Source organism: Mchenga conophoros, linkage group LG3 (genome assembly GCF_057382185.1).
Source record: "Mchenga conophoros isolate Kocher_MC1m ecotype Shallow Benthic linkage group LG3, M_conophoros_male_GT1.1, whole genome shotgun sequence".
NCBI lineage: Eukaryota > Metazoa > Chordata > Actinopteri > Cichliformes > Cichlidae > Mchenga > Mchenga conophoros.
In genome coordinates, this window is record NC_140528.1 from 11,318,323 (window position 1) to 11,332,264 (window position 13,942).

Sequence of the window (13,942 nt, forward strand, 5' to 3'; positions counted from 1 at the left end):
TCACTTCTCTCAGTTAGGAACCTTCCTCACCAAACTGACTGTTGGACCACACCCCTGGTTTCATGAGAAATTGTTTCAGCCATAATTTCTCTTCCTGTATTTCAGAGTAAAGACTGAAGTGACAAATGGAAGCATGTTTAAAAAACACAATGTGAGAGACGTTGAGGTCCTTAGAAGTTACCCTGGGTTTTTCTGTCACCCTGCTAGATGTTACACACCTTGTTATTGGACTGATTTCTACTGCTGGACTACTCCTGCGGAGAGTAACAATACTCTTACTAATTAGCTCCCTTTCACAGCTTTGGGGATATTTATTTTTGTGTTTGCAGCGCTGTGAGCCAGAACAGCGAGAGAAAAATGTGCAACAGCGACGAGCCGAATGCTTACGTGAATCGCAGCAGCTGCACATGTGCTACGCTGAATTAGAGGATATCTTTGCTCTGGATTTCTATTTCTACTTTTTCATTTCTATATGATTCTTCTTGCATCTAAACAAAGATGATTCAATTTGCTAAATGTTGATGGCTCTTCGTGCTCAGGTGTAAATGAGACGTAATATTTGCTCTTGGTTTGGTTCTCCTGTACAGAACCTTGCAGTACAACAGAAACCTAAAAACATTATTTGTAGTTGTTATTCTTAGTTGTTCTGCTGCCTAAATACCACAGGGTCTGATTATGAAGTTATTGAGCTGCACATACGTTACGACCTGCTTAAGTTCGAGGTCACAGCGTCTGTAGAGCAGCTGGAACATAATGAAGTCTACAAGGTTAAAGTTTTCTCTTCAGTTATTGTTCTTTCTGCTGCTTGGTTTGATGGATCTGAGAGCTTTTGTTTTTATTATTGTTATTATAATTATCATTAATATTTTACTCTCTAGAAGCTTTAAAATAGTGTTTGTGTTTGAAAAAATTGATTTAAGAATTGAACAGAAACATCTGTCCTTCTGAAAATCGCCCAAAGGCACGGAGACAAAGTCAAAGGATGCAACCTGTAACTTTCTCTTCCTTCATGTCAGGACCATCATCCATGATTTATATAAAATGCATATAGCAACAGTAGCACTTTAGTTTGGACTTTATGATTTCTGTAACTGGAAAATATTATTTTGTTTAAAGACAGAAGTGACCGCATAGTTGCAACATCAAAGGGAAATATGAATTAATTAGCATCAAGTATATTTGTTGCTTAAGCGTTTGCACTATAACTTAAGTAGGATTATAACTTTTAAGGAAGGAAAGATTTCAGATATTTAGTTCACTGCTTCAGTTATTTTATATGAAATTAAAACATTTACTTTGGTCAAATATGATGCTCTAAATCAAATAAAAGTTTGAAAATAAATGATGTATTTTTAAATGCTGCAACAAATGTTCACAAAAAGTAACTATAATTAAAACCAGTTAAACAAAATCAAATGTTTGAATCATGCTTAACCAAATGCCAGGCTGGAGAGCTGAACCTAAAGTATACGTAGAAAGATTTCAACATCTGAGCAGTTTTTAATGTTTTTATCACATATAAAATTCAAATTCAAATTCAAATTTTATTTGTCACGTACACAGTCATACACAGTACGATATGTAGTGAAATGCTTGGACAACTGCTCGTGACCTAAAGAAAACAAAAAAGGAAAAGGCTATGAATAAGATAGGAAATAAATATGAAAAATTAAAAAGGGTAAATTTAACTAGGAAGGAATAGAATATAAATTAAGGTTAAAAATGAAATAACTGTACAACACAAATTAGAATGAAGGGTAAATTTAACTGGGAAGAATAAGATAAAGATAAATATATAAATTAAAGTTGAAAATAAAATAACTGTACAACAAAATACACAATACACAATATAGAACTATATAAGAATGTATGAAGAAATCTAAATATAAATAAATATATACACAATAACAGCAGCTGTACAAGTATTAACCGGAAATGAAGAATATAGTGACCAGTGTTGTGCAAAACCAAAGTCCAGAAAGTCCAGTGTGTGTGAAAGAACCATATGTGTGGGTCAGTACTGTGTGGTGGTGTGATTGAGAGACCGTATCGCCTGCGGGAAGAAGCTCCTCCTCAGTCTCTCTGTGTTGGTCTTCAGGGAGCGGAATCGCTTTCCTGACCTCAACAGAGAGAACAGTCTGTTGTTGGGATGGCTGAGGTCCTTCACGATCTTCCTGGCCTTGGTCCAGCACCGCCTGCTGTAGATTGAGTGCAGGTCAGGGAGCTCGGAGCGGATGGTGCGCTCAGCTGACCGCACAACCCTCTGTAGAGCTCGTCTGTCCTGCATGGTGCTGTTCCCGAACCAGGTTAAGATGTTTCCCGCCAGGATGCTCTCTATGGTGCACGAGTAAAAGTTCCTGAGCACCTTGGAGGGCAGTTGGAAGTCTCTCAAGCGTCTGAGGTGGTAGAGACGCTGTCGGGCCTTTTTCACCACGGTGTTGATGTGACAGGACCATGACAGGTCCTGCGTGATGTGAACTCCGAGGTATTTGAAGCTGTCCACTCTCTCCACTGGGCACTCGTTGATGACGGGGGTCTGGTAGTTCCTCTCCTGCTTAGTGCTGAAGTCCACTATCAGCTCCTTTGTCTTACTGACGTTTAGAAGGAGGTTGTTCCTCTGGCACCAGTTCTCCAGATTCCTAATCTCCTTCAGGTAGGCCGTCTCGTTGTTATCAGAGATCAGGCCCACCACGACGGTGTCGTCAGCAAACTTGATGATGGTGGTGGAGCTGGTAGTGGCCACACAGTCATATGTGTACAAAGAGTACAGCAGGGGGCTCAGAACACACCCCTGGGGGGCTCCAGTGCTGAGAGTGGTGGAGGCTGAGACATGTCCGCCCATCCTTACTGCCTGTGGTCTGCCAGTTAGGAAGTTGGAGACCCACTGACACATAGATGAGCTGAGTCCCAGATGCTCCAGCTTGGTGGTGAGTGTGGAGGGAATTATGGTGTTAAATGCAGAGCTGTAGTCTATGAAGAGCATTTTAACATAATTCCCCCTTCTAGTGTCCAAGTGAGTGAGTGATGTGTGGAGGAGATGAGAGATGGCATCGTCTGTGGAACGATTTGGACGGTAAGCGAACTGTAGTGGGTCCAGTGTGTCTGGTAGTGAAGAAATGATGAAGTCTCTGACCAGGCGTTCAAAGCACTTCATCACTACTGAGGTGAGGGCTACAGGGCAATAGTCATTGAGAGAAGCAGGGTGGGGTTTCTTCGGGACAGGAACAATGATGGACTCTTTGAAGCATGTGGGGATCACCGACTGAGATAAAGAGATGTTGAATATCTCAGTGAACACAGGAGCTAGCTGGTATGCGCAGTCTCTTAGGATACGACCTGGGATGCCGTCTGGTCCTGCTGCTTTCCTGGTGTTCACTCTCTTGAAGGCTCTCCTTACTTCATGCTCGGAGATGACGAGCACGTTTCCGGTGCTGGCAGTATCTTCCTGTCTGCAGCCGTTAGCGCCGCTAACACTAGCATTGTTGGAGACCTTAGCTGCAGCCTCGAAGCGAGCATAGAAAGTGTTCAGCTCGTCTGCCAGAGTCACGGCCGCGTTCGTCATACCGGTTGTTGGTGCTTTATAGTCCGTTATTGTCCTTAGTCCCCGCCACAGGCTCCTAGAGTCACTCTGTTGGAGTTGTGACTCTAGTTTCCTCCCGTAGCGCTGCTTCGCCTCTTTCACCGCCCTCCGCACGTTATATGACGCGGCTTTGTACGGGTCCATGTCCCCCGTCATGAGTCCCGTGTTGTAGGCAGCGGTGCGGGATCTCAGAGCGTCGCGGATGGTTTTATCCACCCACGGCTTCTGGTTGGGAAACGTTGTGATAGTCTTTGTCTCCACGGTATCATCCGCTAGTTTCCCGATGAATCCCACAACCGCAGTGGGTCCTGGCCCAATGCTTTGTGTTTTTGGTTTTCTTTGACTCTTGTTTTTCTTGGTTTTTGTTCTTCTTATTTATCAGGCTCTCAGTAATCTTAGTTCTCCCTCCCTCAGTGTTCATTTCAGCCTGTGTTTAGTTTCTGTTCCCGTGTCCCACGTTTCATCGTTTCATGTCGAGTCAGCCCTGTCTCTTTGTTTCCTGTGTCTCCCCAGTCAGCCCCGCCTCCCTCGGGCACTCATGTGTGATACAGAGTAATAAACCTGACTACATTTGCTACACTCTCTTTATTACCTGTTACTTTAAAATTCATACACTAATTATGTCTGCCCATCTCTCTAATGTGAAGGTCAAAGGTCAACATCCCAGTGACATAAGAATAATCCCAAAGGGGCAAAGGCAGCGGTTAATTTAGCATATTTACCATTAAGGGTAAAGCAAGGATATACTTTTACTTATTGCGGCAGGGGTGTGGTCTCTGGCCTGCTGCAGTGGAGGCTGGTGGTGGGACGTCGCTATGTGACTGCAAACTAAATTGGGCTGCATTGAGTTCATGACTTTTCTTTTATCCCGCCGCCTACGCATCACTGTGAGAGTTAATATGAGATCTCTCTCTGTGGAAAAATAACTTTAAATCCCACTGACGTGTGTATAAATCTATATACGTATAATGTCCCGCTGGGCAGCAACTTAAAAAAACAAGTTTTTTTGAAGTGTTGTGAACGCAGCGCGCTGGGGCGAATGTTGGCGTTTGCCCAATAGAAAGGAGGAAGCCAGCCAGGCACAGGAAAGAAAGAAACACTCCAGGGCAACGCTGCTGGAACTTTGACTCATTGAGAAATGTTTCCCTGCTTGCATCAAGCCCGGCTGGTGTCCCATGAGATCCATATCCAACCCTGATTGGTGGGTTAATTCAGCTCCGCCCACAACACTGTAAAGTGTCATACGTTATCAAACTAACATTACATTTTCATATTAAGGTGGGGCCAAAAACTATCGTCCTGCGGGCCGCAATTGGCCCGCGGGCCGCGAGTTTGAGACCCCTGGTGTAGGAGGACACCTACTCTGCGTCTGGTTAAGTATAAGAGCCCTTTGTTAGGGGGACCGCTGGACTCTTAGCACCAGCTTTGGGGTCACAGGGTCACATCTGGAACACACACACACACACACACACACTATGCACAGACTGGTACTCTTTGTTCATACCTGTGTAAGACGTCATATGTTAATGAACTTGTGCATATTCATGTAAGCTCAATAAAGAGCAGTGTTACGAGGGAGCAGACGAGAGCGACTGAGGTCAAGTGAAGGAACGGCGCTGTCACAGTTCTCTCCCTCATCAATTGTCTGGTTCCAGCGGTGGGTCTGTGCTAGACGACCCATCACCAGCTTTTTCCACTGGTTACCAGTACGTGGTAGAATCCACTTCCAGATCTGGTTGTCTTTAAATCTGTGAATGGATTGGCTCCATCTTATCTCTCTTTAACAAAAGAATCCAAGTGGAGCCCTCAGGTCTGCAGATAAGCAGCTTCTGACCAGAACTAGACGTAAAAACAGAGGTGAGCTTTATCGATGGCTGCAGCCAAACTCTGGAACAGTCGCCCTTCACATCAGGTCGTCACCAACACTGGACATTTTTAAAAGCCGGTTGGAAACACATTTGTACTCTGTAGCTTTCAATCCTGACCAGTCTTTATAGTCATTACTGTGTATGTTTCCTATTTTCTCTCTACTCTGTGCAGCACTTTGGCTCAAGCTGTTTTTAAATGTGCTGATAAATAAATGTAGATTTCTTTGAATAAAACAGTGGAGCCGAGCTTTGAGCTCAGTGTGTAACAGTGTGTGTGTGAGAGCCATGTAATGTCCATGTGTGCATGCTGACTGTGCTGCTCTGACCCCCCTCCTCCTTTCAGGGTGGAGCCTGCTGGAGTCCGATGGTTGAGACCAGGTCTGAGGAAGTGTAAGTGTGTTTTTAATGGGATTCATGAAAACAAAGCAGCACACATTCAACCATCTTCATCATGTCAGGAGTCATCATCAAAGTGTCAATCAATGAACAGATGATGGATCAATAACTGCAGCTGGATTGTGTTTGTTCTCTCCATCAGATTCCTGTCAACTCACAATCGACACAAACACAGTGAACACAAAGCTCCAACTGTCTGACAACAACAGGAAGGTGACACGTGTGGAGGAGGTTCAGTCATATCCTGATCATCCAGACAGATTTGATGATGTTCATCAGCTGCTGTGTAGAAATGGTCTGACTGGTCGCTGTTACTGGGAGGTCGAGTGGAGAGGAGACGTTTGTATATCAGTGAGTTACAGAAGCATCAGAAGGCAAGGAGTCAGTTATGACTGTTGGTTTGGATGGAATGATCAGTCCTGGAGTCTGTTCTGCTCTGATCGTGGTCCTCAGTCTGTCAGGCACAATAAAATAAAAACATCCATCTCCTCCTCCTCCTCCTCTGTCTCTAACAGAGCAGCAGTGTATGTGGACTGTCCTGCTGGCACTCTGTCCTTCTACAGAGTCTCCTCTGACACTCTGATCTACCTCCACACCTTCAACACCACATTCACTCAAACTCTTTATCCTGGGTTTATGGTCTGGTTTCCTGGTTCCTCAGTGTCCCTGTGCTGAGTGGAGTGTAAAGAGTGTCTCCTGTTACAGAAACACTCTGACTGTTGAACAGATAGTTCAGTCTGTACATGTCTGTCTCTTTCACTCACAAACACGTTTTCAGATTCATGGATTCAATCAGTTGATGTTTGAAACTCTTCTAAATGATTCCTTGTAAACTTCTTCCTCTTCAGTCACAAACAAACAGGAAGTGATGTCACATGTGTTCCTGTCCACACAGCAGAATGAGTCTATTGCTGACAGTGATGTACAAACAGAGTGAGCATTTCTGAGGCCCAAAATAAACTGAGTAGTTCACTGAATGAACAATGGACTGTGAGCTCAGTTCCTTCATCATTAGTATGGATTATATATGTATATGTATTATATTAGTATCATATATATCAGGTGCTGCTGCTTTCAGTCATTGTGCAAATGTGCTGTTTGTAAGGTTGTAAAGCTGCAGTCAGCTGAGACTGAAGAAGTCACCTGATCAGTGAGCAAACGTTTCTGAAAACGTCCAGATGAACAGAATCAACCTTTTGGGATCAGCCAGCAATGCAGCATCATTGTTGTTCAGCTTCAGAGGTTTGCAGGAATGAACTGATGACCAGAAACAGCTGCAAAGTCCAAGAAAATACCAGCTGGAGTTCAGCTGCATTTGAAGAAGTCAAAGAAAAGTAAGGATGGCAAAGGGCGACGTTTTCTTCCAAAGAGCTGAAAACATGGTCGACGCCTCATTAGAAGAATCATCTGGACATTTGTGAGGAACTCTAACCAAGAAAGCAACGTCACACAGATCCAACAGACAGTTTCCATGACTGCAAGTGTTGAGTGGAAAAATGCTACATTGCATTATTGCATCCTCTCACCACAGGAGGCGCTGTTGGCACCACTGATTGCTGATCAGCTGTTCTCTGATGATCTGATTGATACTGTGAATAACGGGACTCACTGAACTCTGTGACACAGTGAAGATTACAGAGTTTAACTTCAACATCTGACTGACGTCACACAGACAGAAGGATGAACCAGTGAGGCACAGAACACAGTTACTGGAGATACTGGATCAGCTCCATGTGAACCTCTGATGGAGAAGCTGCTGAGCCAGAGAAACATCAGGACATGACAGCAGCTGCACTTATCTAACAACATGTAGCAGAGCTGATCTATGTTAGAGGATCTATCACAGCAGCTGAAGCCAAAGTCCAACACTGGATACCAGCTGAGCCTGTGCTGAGTGTAGTGTTACAGGAAAAGGGCAGAAACACTGGTAGCTCCCAGTGATGCTGACTGGGGCACAGAGCTGAATGATGCAGCATCAGGACACTGTTTCAGTCTGACTGACAGAGAAACCTGTAGCTGTATCTACATGTGAGGCAGAGGCCACACAAGCAGCTTTCTATGTTTCACAGTGACTGAGATCTTCAGTGGGGGTGGACATGCTCCTGTACAGACCTCTGAGGAGAACCAAGGTGCAGTCAAAGAGTCCAGTCTGTCCTCACAGATGTGAACATGTGCTTTCATCAGGTCTGCTGTCAGCTAGCAGGCTCACATCAGAATCACTGTTCCTGAAAAACACAGTCTGTGTGACATCATCAGTCAGCTGATGGTCCCAGATCTGAATGGTTTCTGTCTCTACTGAGGAAGTCAGAGAATATCACTGAGGTGTGGATCAGGTCTGAGTGAGCTGTGGAGGGACAGCTTTAAACAGTCCACAGGTCTCACATCCTGCTCAGTCTGGTAGCAGATACCTCGTATTGTTCCAGATGTGCTGACATCAGCAGCAGCACAGCTGTGTGATACCATGAATCTCATTTATTGATCCAACACACAGTAAATACAAAGATCAGGATTTCTGAGAGTAATCATTATGAGTCTGAACACATGATCACTGAATGTTAGTCTCCACAATAATAAGCTAACACAAGCAAACACAGCTTTCAGCTCTTATTTTGAAACTGGCTTATTTAGAGAGCTGTGATGTGAGCGTGCCTGGCTCTGAGGCACTTGGGTCAGCCTCTGTTGTTTAGAAGTGTTACAGACTGTGAATGACACAGACCTGTCAGTTTCCATGTTTGTCTGTAACACAGCTCAGGGCTCCATGCTGAACGCATCCATCCAGTGTTATTGATCCAGGACTGATACCAGCATTAGGATCAATACTACAACACACAATCACATGTGTCCACGTGATGTGTTTGACCAGCTTTATTCATTAATGATCAATCAGCTTATTTACTGCATCTGAGTCCAGCTTCATTTAAATGATCCAACCATGAAAATGACATCAGTCCTACAGAAGCACTTCATGCTAACAGGAAGTCATTTATTAAGGTGGAATAACACAGAGACACAACCACTCACAGCTAACCTGACCCCACTAACTGCATGTGTTTGGACTGTGGGAGGAAGCCGGAGTACCGGAGAGGACGCACACAAACACGGGAGAACATGAAGCACTGAAACAAAGATGGTGGATTTGACCTCAGGACCAGGCGGGGTTACGGGGTCATGACCCCCCAATAATAGATCCAGCTACACTGAAACTGTCAATTTCATTTACTTTTCCTGTTTTAAAGCTATCAGGCTGCTTTGTGGCTCACTCAATACTAAACTAAGATACTTTCAGTGTGAATCATTTGCAGGAACACAGGCAGGATTTAAAGTGCAGAACTTTACAGTCTCTGTCTCAAAGTTGGTCTGAACATGCTAACAGCTCTTTGTTTTTTTCAGTTTTCATTGGTTTGATGTAATGAAAGAAATTTTAAAGAAGCAGACGATTGTTGTTATTTTAGTTCTATAGTTTCATAAATCGTGGTGTGGATCTAAGTCAACATTCAGAATAAATAAGATAATACAGCACTTTGATGGTTGCCTTTGTATTTTCCCAGCAGTGCTCAGGTTGGTTCTCAGCTACATTTACATACAGATGTTAATGTGTTCAGCAGCTGGACTCATCTGAGGAAGGAACATTGGAAAGGTGCTCAGTGCACAACTGCATCACTGATTTTATGTAAGACCCTGTGTTTTATTGTATTTATATATTTGTAACATTTGACTCAAACACTTTTGGGAAGGATGAAAATGTTTTCAGGAGGAAGTTTTTCCTTCTGTCCGACTGCAGTACACACAACACTGCGTCTCCCCCCATTATCACACTTCCTCAGGCTGGTGATGAGCGCCCCCTGGTGTCAGTGTTGATGACGTCATGCACAGTGAAACATAAACAGTTTCTGTTAATAAAAAATCATGTGTCCATTTTCATGTTTGCATCATGTTTCTGTAAAATCATCAGCTGTTTCTGAACCTTCTTCATTGTTTGACTCATTCCAACAGCTGTGAGCTGTGATGGAGTCAGAGCAGCTTCATCACTGATGTTCAGGTGAAGCTGAACTTAATAAACTGTAGAAATGATCAGGATTCAGGCTGGATGTGTAAAACACTTCTGTGTGAGGTCGCAGTGCTTCATATGTGTGTGTGGGCTGAAGCACACACGTGTGAGTCCTCAGAGGTTTCACACACATCACTGCACAGCGAGCGCTGGTGAACATCCAGGCCTCCTCGTAGAACTGATCACTGATTGGATCCAAAACATCGATGGAGGATCTGTGTAAGCGCTGAGGATCGTCCTGATGGACAGAACAGAAGGAGAGTGAGACAAGTGAAGATATACTAAACAACACTGTGACATGAACTGAGCCACACACAGTTTGATTCACAGGTGATTGACACATTATTTGACCACGAGCAATCTTTTCTGGTTTGACGCCGTCTTTGTAGCCAGAAACCAGCTCTCTCCTCGGCTTCCTCCACTACACGCTTCCCCCACGCCAGTCTCCTCCGTCACTATAAAGGGGAGAGTCATGAGCTCCATCACCCTCACCTGTGCCGTCCAACGTCCCGCCACCAGCCTCCACTGCAGCAGGCCAGAGACCACACCCCTGCCACAATAAGTAAAAGTATATCCTTGCTGTACCCTTAATGCTAAATGTGCTAAATTAACCGCTGCCTTTGCCCCTTAGATCAGAGAGGCTAAGGACAATTACAGGAGGAAGCTGGAGTGGAAACTCCAGCAGAACAGCATGAGAGAGGTGTGGAGGGGCATGAAGACCATCACTGGATTCAGGCCAACCAACAGCAGGGGAGCTGAGGGAGGTGAGAATAGAGCCAATGAGTTGAATCTGTTTTTCAATAGATTCGACACCACAGTGTCTGCTCCCACCCCCACAACCTCACCTGCAGTCAGCCTGGAATCCAGAGCCACACCACTGTGCCAGCCTCTCTCTTCACATTTTGCCTCCTGTGAGATTCCTGACACCCCTCCCCCACCCATCACCTTCACTCAATACCAGGTTGAGATGCAAATGAGGAGACTTCACTCAGGCAAGTCTGCTGGACCAGACGGAGTGAGTCCCCTTGTCCTCAAGACCTGTGCCCCCCAGCTGTGTGGAGTCTTTCATAAACTGTTTATGCTGAGTCTGAGTCTGCAGAGGGTCCCAGTGATGTGGAAGACATCATGCCTCGTCCCTGTACCAAAGACGCCACGTCCCAGTGGCCCCCAGGATTACAGGCCCGTGGCATTGACCTCCCACATCATGAAGACCCTGGAAAGGCTCATCCTGGACCAGCTGCGACCCATAGTAAGACCACACCTGGATCCCCTTCAGTTCGCTTATCAGCCTCGTCTCGGAACTGAGGACGCCATCATCTACCTGCTCAATCGTGTCTACACCCATCTGGACCAGCCGGCGAGCACTGTGAGGGTCATGTTTTTTGACTTTTCCAGTGCTTTCAACACCATCAGGCCGACCCTCCTGGGTGATAAGTTAGCAGCGATGCAGGTGGATGCTTCTCTGGTGTCCTGGATTGTTGATTACCTGACAGGAAGACCACAATATGTACAGTGGGGCAAAAAAGTATTTAGTCAGCCACCGATTGTGCAAGTTCCCCCACCTAAAATGATGACACAGGTCAGTAATTTGCACCAGAGGTACACTTCAACTGTGAGAGACAGAATGTGAAAAAAAAAATCCATGAATCCACATGGTAGGATTTGTAAAGAATTTATTCGTAAATCAGGGTGGAAAATAAGTATTTGGTCAATAACAAAAATACAACTCAATACTTTGTAACATAACCTTTGTTGGCAATAACAGAGGTCAAACGTTTACTATAGGTCTTTTACCAGGTTTGCACACACAGTAGCTGGTATTTTGGCCCATTCCTCCATGCAGATCTTCTCGAGAGCAGTGATGTTTTGGGGCTGTCGCCGAGCAACACGGACTTTCAACTCCCGCCACAGATTTTCTATGGGGTTGAGGTCTGGAGACTGGCTAGGCCACTCCAGGACTTTCAAATGCTTCTTACGGAGCCACTCCTTTGTTGCCCGGGCGGTGTGTTTTGGATCATTGTCATGTTGGAAGACCCAGCCTCGTTTCATCTTCAAAGTTCTCACTGATGGAAGGAGGTTTTGGCTCAAAATCTCACGATACATGGCCCCATTCATTCTGTCCTTAACACGGATCAGTCGTCCTGTCCCCTTGGCAGAAAAACAGCCCCATAGCATGATGTTTCCACCCCCATGCTTCACAGTAGGTATGGTGTTCTTGGGATGCAACTCAGTATTCTTCTTCCTCCAAACACGACGAGTTGAGTTTATACCAAAAAGTTCTACTTTGGTTTCATCTGACCACATGACATTCTCCCAATCCTCTGCTGTATCATCCATGTGCTCTCTGGCAAACTTCAGACGGGCCTGGACATGCACTGGCTTCAGCAGCGGAACACGTCTGACAGTGCGGGATTTGATTCCCTGCCGTTGTAGTGTGTTACTGATGGTGACCTTTGTTACTTTGGTCCCAGCTCTCTGCAGGTCATTCACCAGGTCCCCCCGTGTGGTTCTGGGATCTTTGCTCACCGTTCTCATGATCATTTTGACCCCACGGGATGAGATCTTGCATGGAGCCCCAGATCGAGGGAGATTATCAGTGGTCTTGTATGTCTTCCATTTTCTGATGATTGCTCCCACAGTTGATTTTTTCACACCAAGCTGCTTGCCTATTGTAGATTCACTCTTCCCAGTCTGGTGCAGGTCTACAATACTTTTCCTGGTGTCCTTCGAAAGCTCTTTGGTCTTGGCCATGGCGGAGTTTGGAGCCTGACTGTTTGAGGCTGTGGACAGGTGTCTTTTATACAGATGATGAGTTCAAACAGGTGCCATTCATACAGGTAACGAGTGGGGGACAGAAAAGCTTCTTACAGAAGACGTTACAGGTCTGTGAGAGCCAGAGATTTTCCTTGTTTGAGGTGACCAAATACTTATTTTCCACCCTAATTTACGAATAAATTCTTTACAAATCCTACCATGTGGATTCATGGATTTTTTTTTTCACATTCTGTCTCTCACAGTTGAAGTGTACCTCTGGTGCAAATTACTGACCTGTGTCATCATTTTAAGTGGGGGAACTTGCACAATCGGTGGCTGACTAAATACTTTTTTGCCCCACTGTACGTCTCCCACAGTGTGTGTCTGACAAGGTGATCAGCAACACAGGGGCACCACAGGGGACTGTCCTCTCCCCCTTCCTCTTCACCCTCTACACCACAGACTTCAGCCACTGCACAGAGACCTGCCATCTTCAGAAGTTTTCTGATGACTCTGCGGTGGTTGGATGCATCAGCAGGGATGATGAGACAGAGTACCGGGCTGTGATCGACTCCTTTGTCACGTGGTGTGAGCAGAATCATCTGCAGCTCAACGTGGCAAAGACCAAGGAACTGATCGTGGACTTCAGGAAGACCAGGAAACACTTGACCCCTGTTTCAATTCAGGGGGTCAGTGTTGACATTGTGGAGGACTATAAATACCTTGGAGTACACATTGACAATAAACTGGACTGGGCTAAAAACACCACAGCACTTTACAGGAAGGGCCAGAGTCGTCTCTATTTTTTGAGGCGACTGAGGTCCTTCAACATCTGCCAGAAAATGCTGAGGATTTTCTATGAGTCTGTTGTGGCCAGTGCGATCCTCTATGCTGTTGCATGCTGGGGGAGCAGGCTGAGGGTCGCAGATGCCAACAGACTTAATAAACTAATCCGTAAGGCCAGCAATGTTGTGGGGATGGTGCTGGACACCCTCAAGGTGGTGTCGGAGAGGCGGATGCTGTCCAAGATAAAGACAATGTTGGATAACACCTCCCACCCACTCCATGACATGCTGGTCAGTCACAGGAGCACGTTCAGTGAGAGACTGAGATTACCGAAAAGCACCACTGAACGACACAGGAAATCTTTCCTGCCTGTGGCCATCTCCCTGTACAACGCATCCACTTAACACACTGTTTGCTGCTACAGCTACACATGTTTCTTTTCCAACTATTTATTTATGAGTGACTTATGTATGTATGTATGTATATATATGTATATATTGTACTATTCTT

The 13,942-nt window shown here is 45.2% G+C and overlaps 1 pseudogene across 1 annotated transcript; it reads left to right on the forward strand.

Annotated features, from left to right (window-relative positions):
• Positions 1–4,755: 4,755 nt before the first annotated feature.
• Positions 4,756–6,567, forward strand: LOC146577265 (stonustoxin subunit alpha-like; annotated as a pseudogene). The gene is made up of 3 exons (XR_014891324.1): positions 4,756–4,781; positions 5,792–5,838; positions 5,987–6,567. The product of XR_014891324.1 is annotated as a stonustoxin subunit alpha-like (transcript).
• Positions 6,568–13,942: the final 7,375 nt, after the last annotated feature.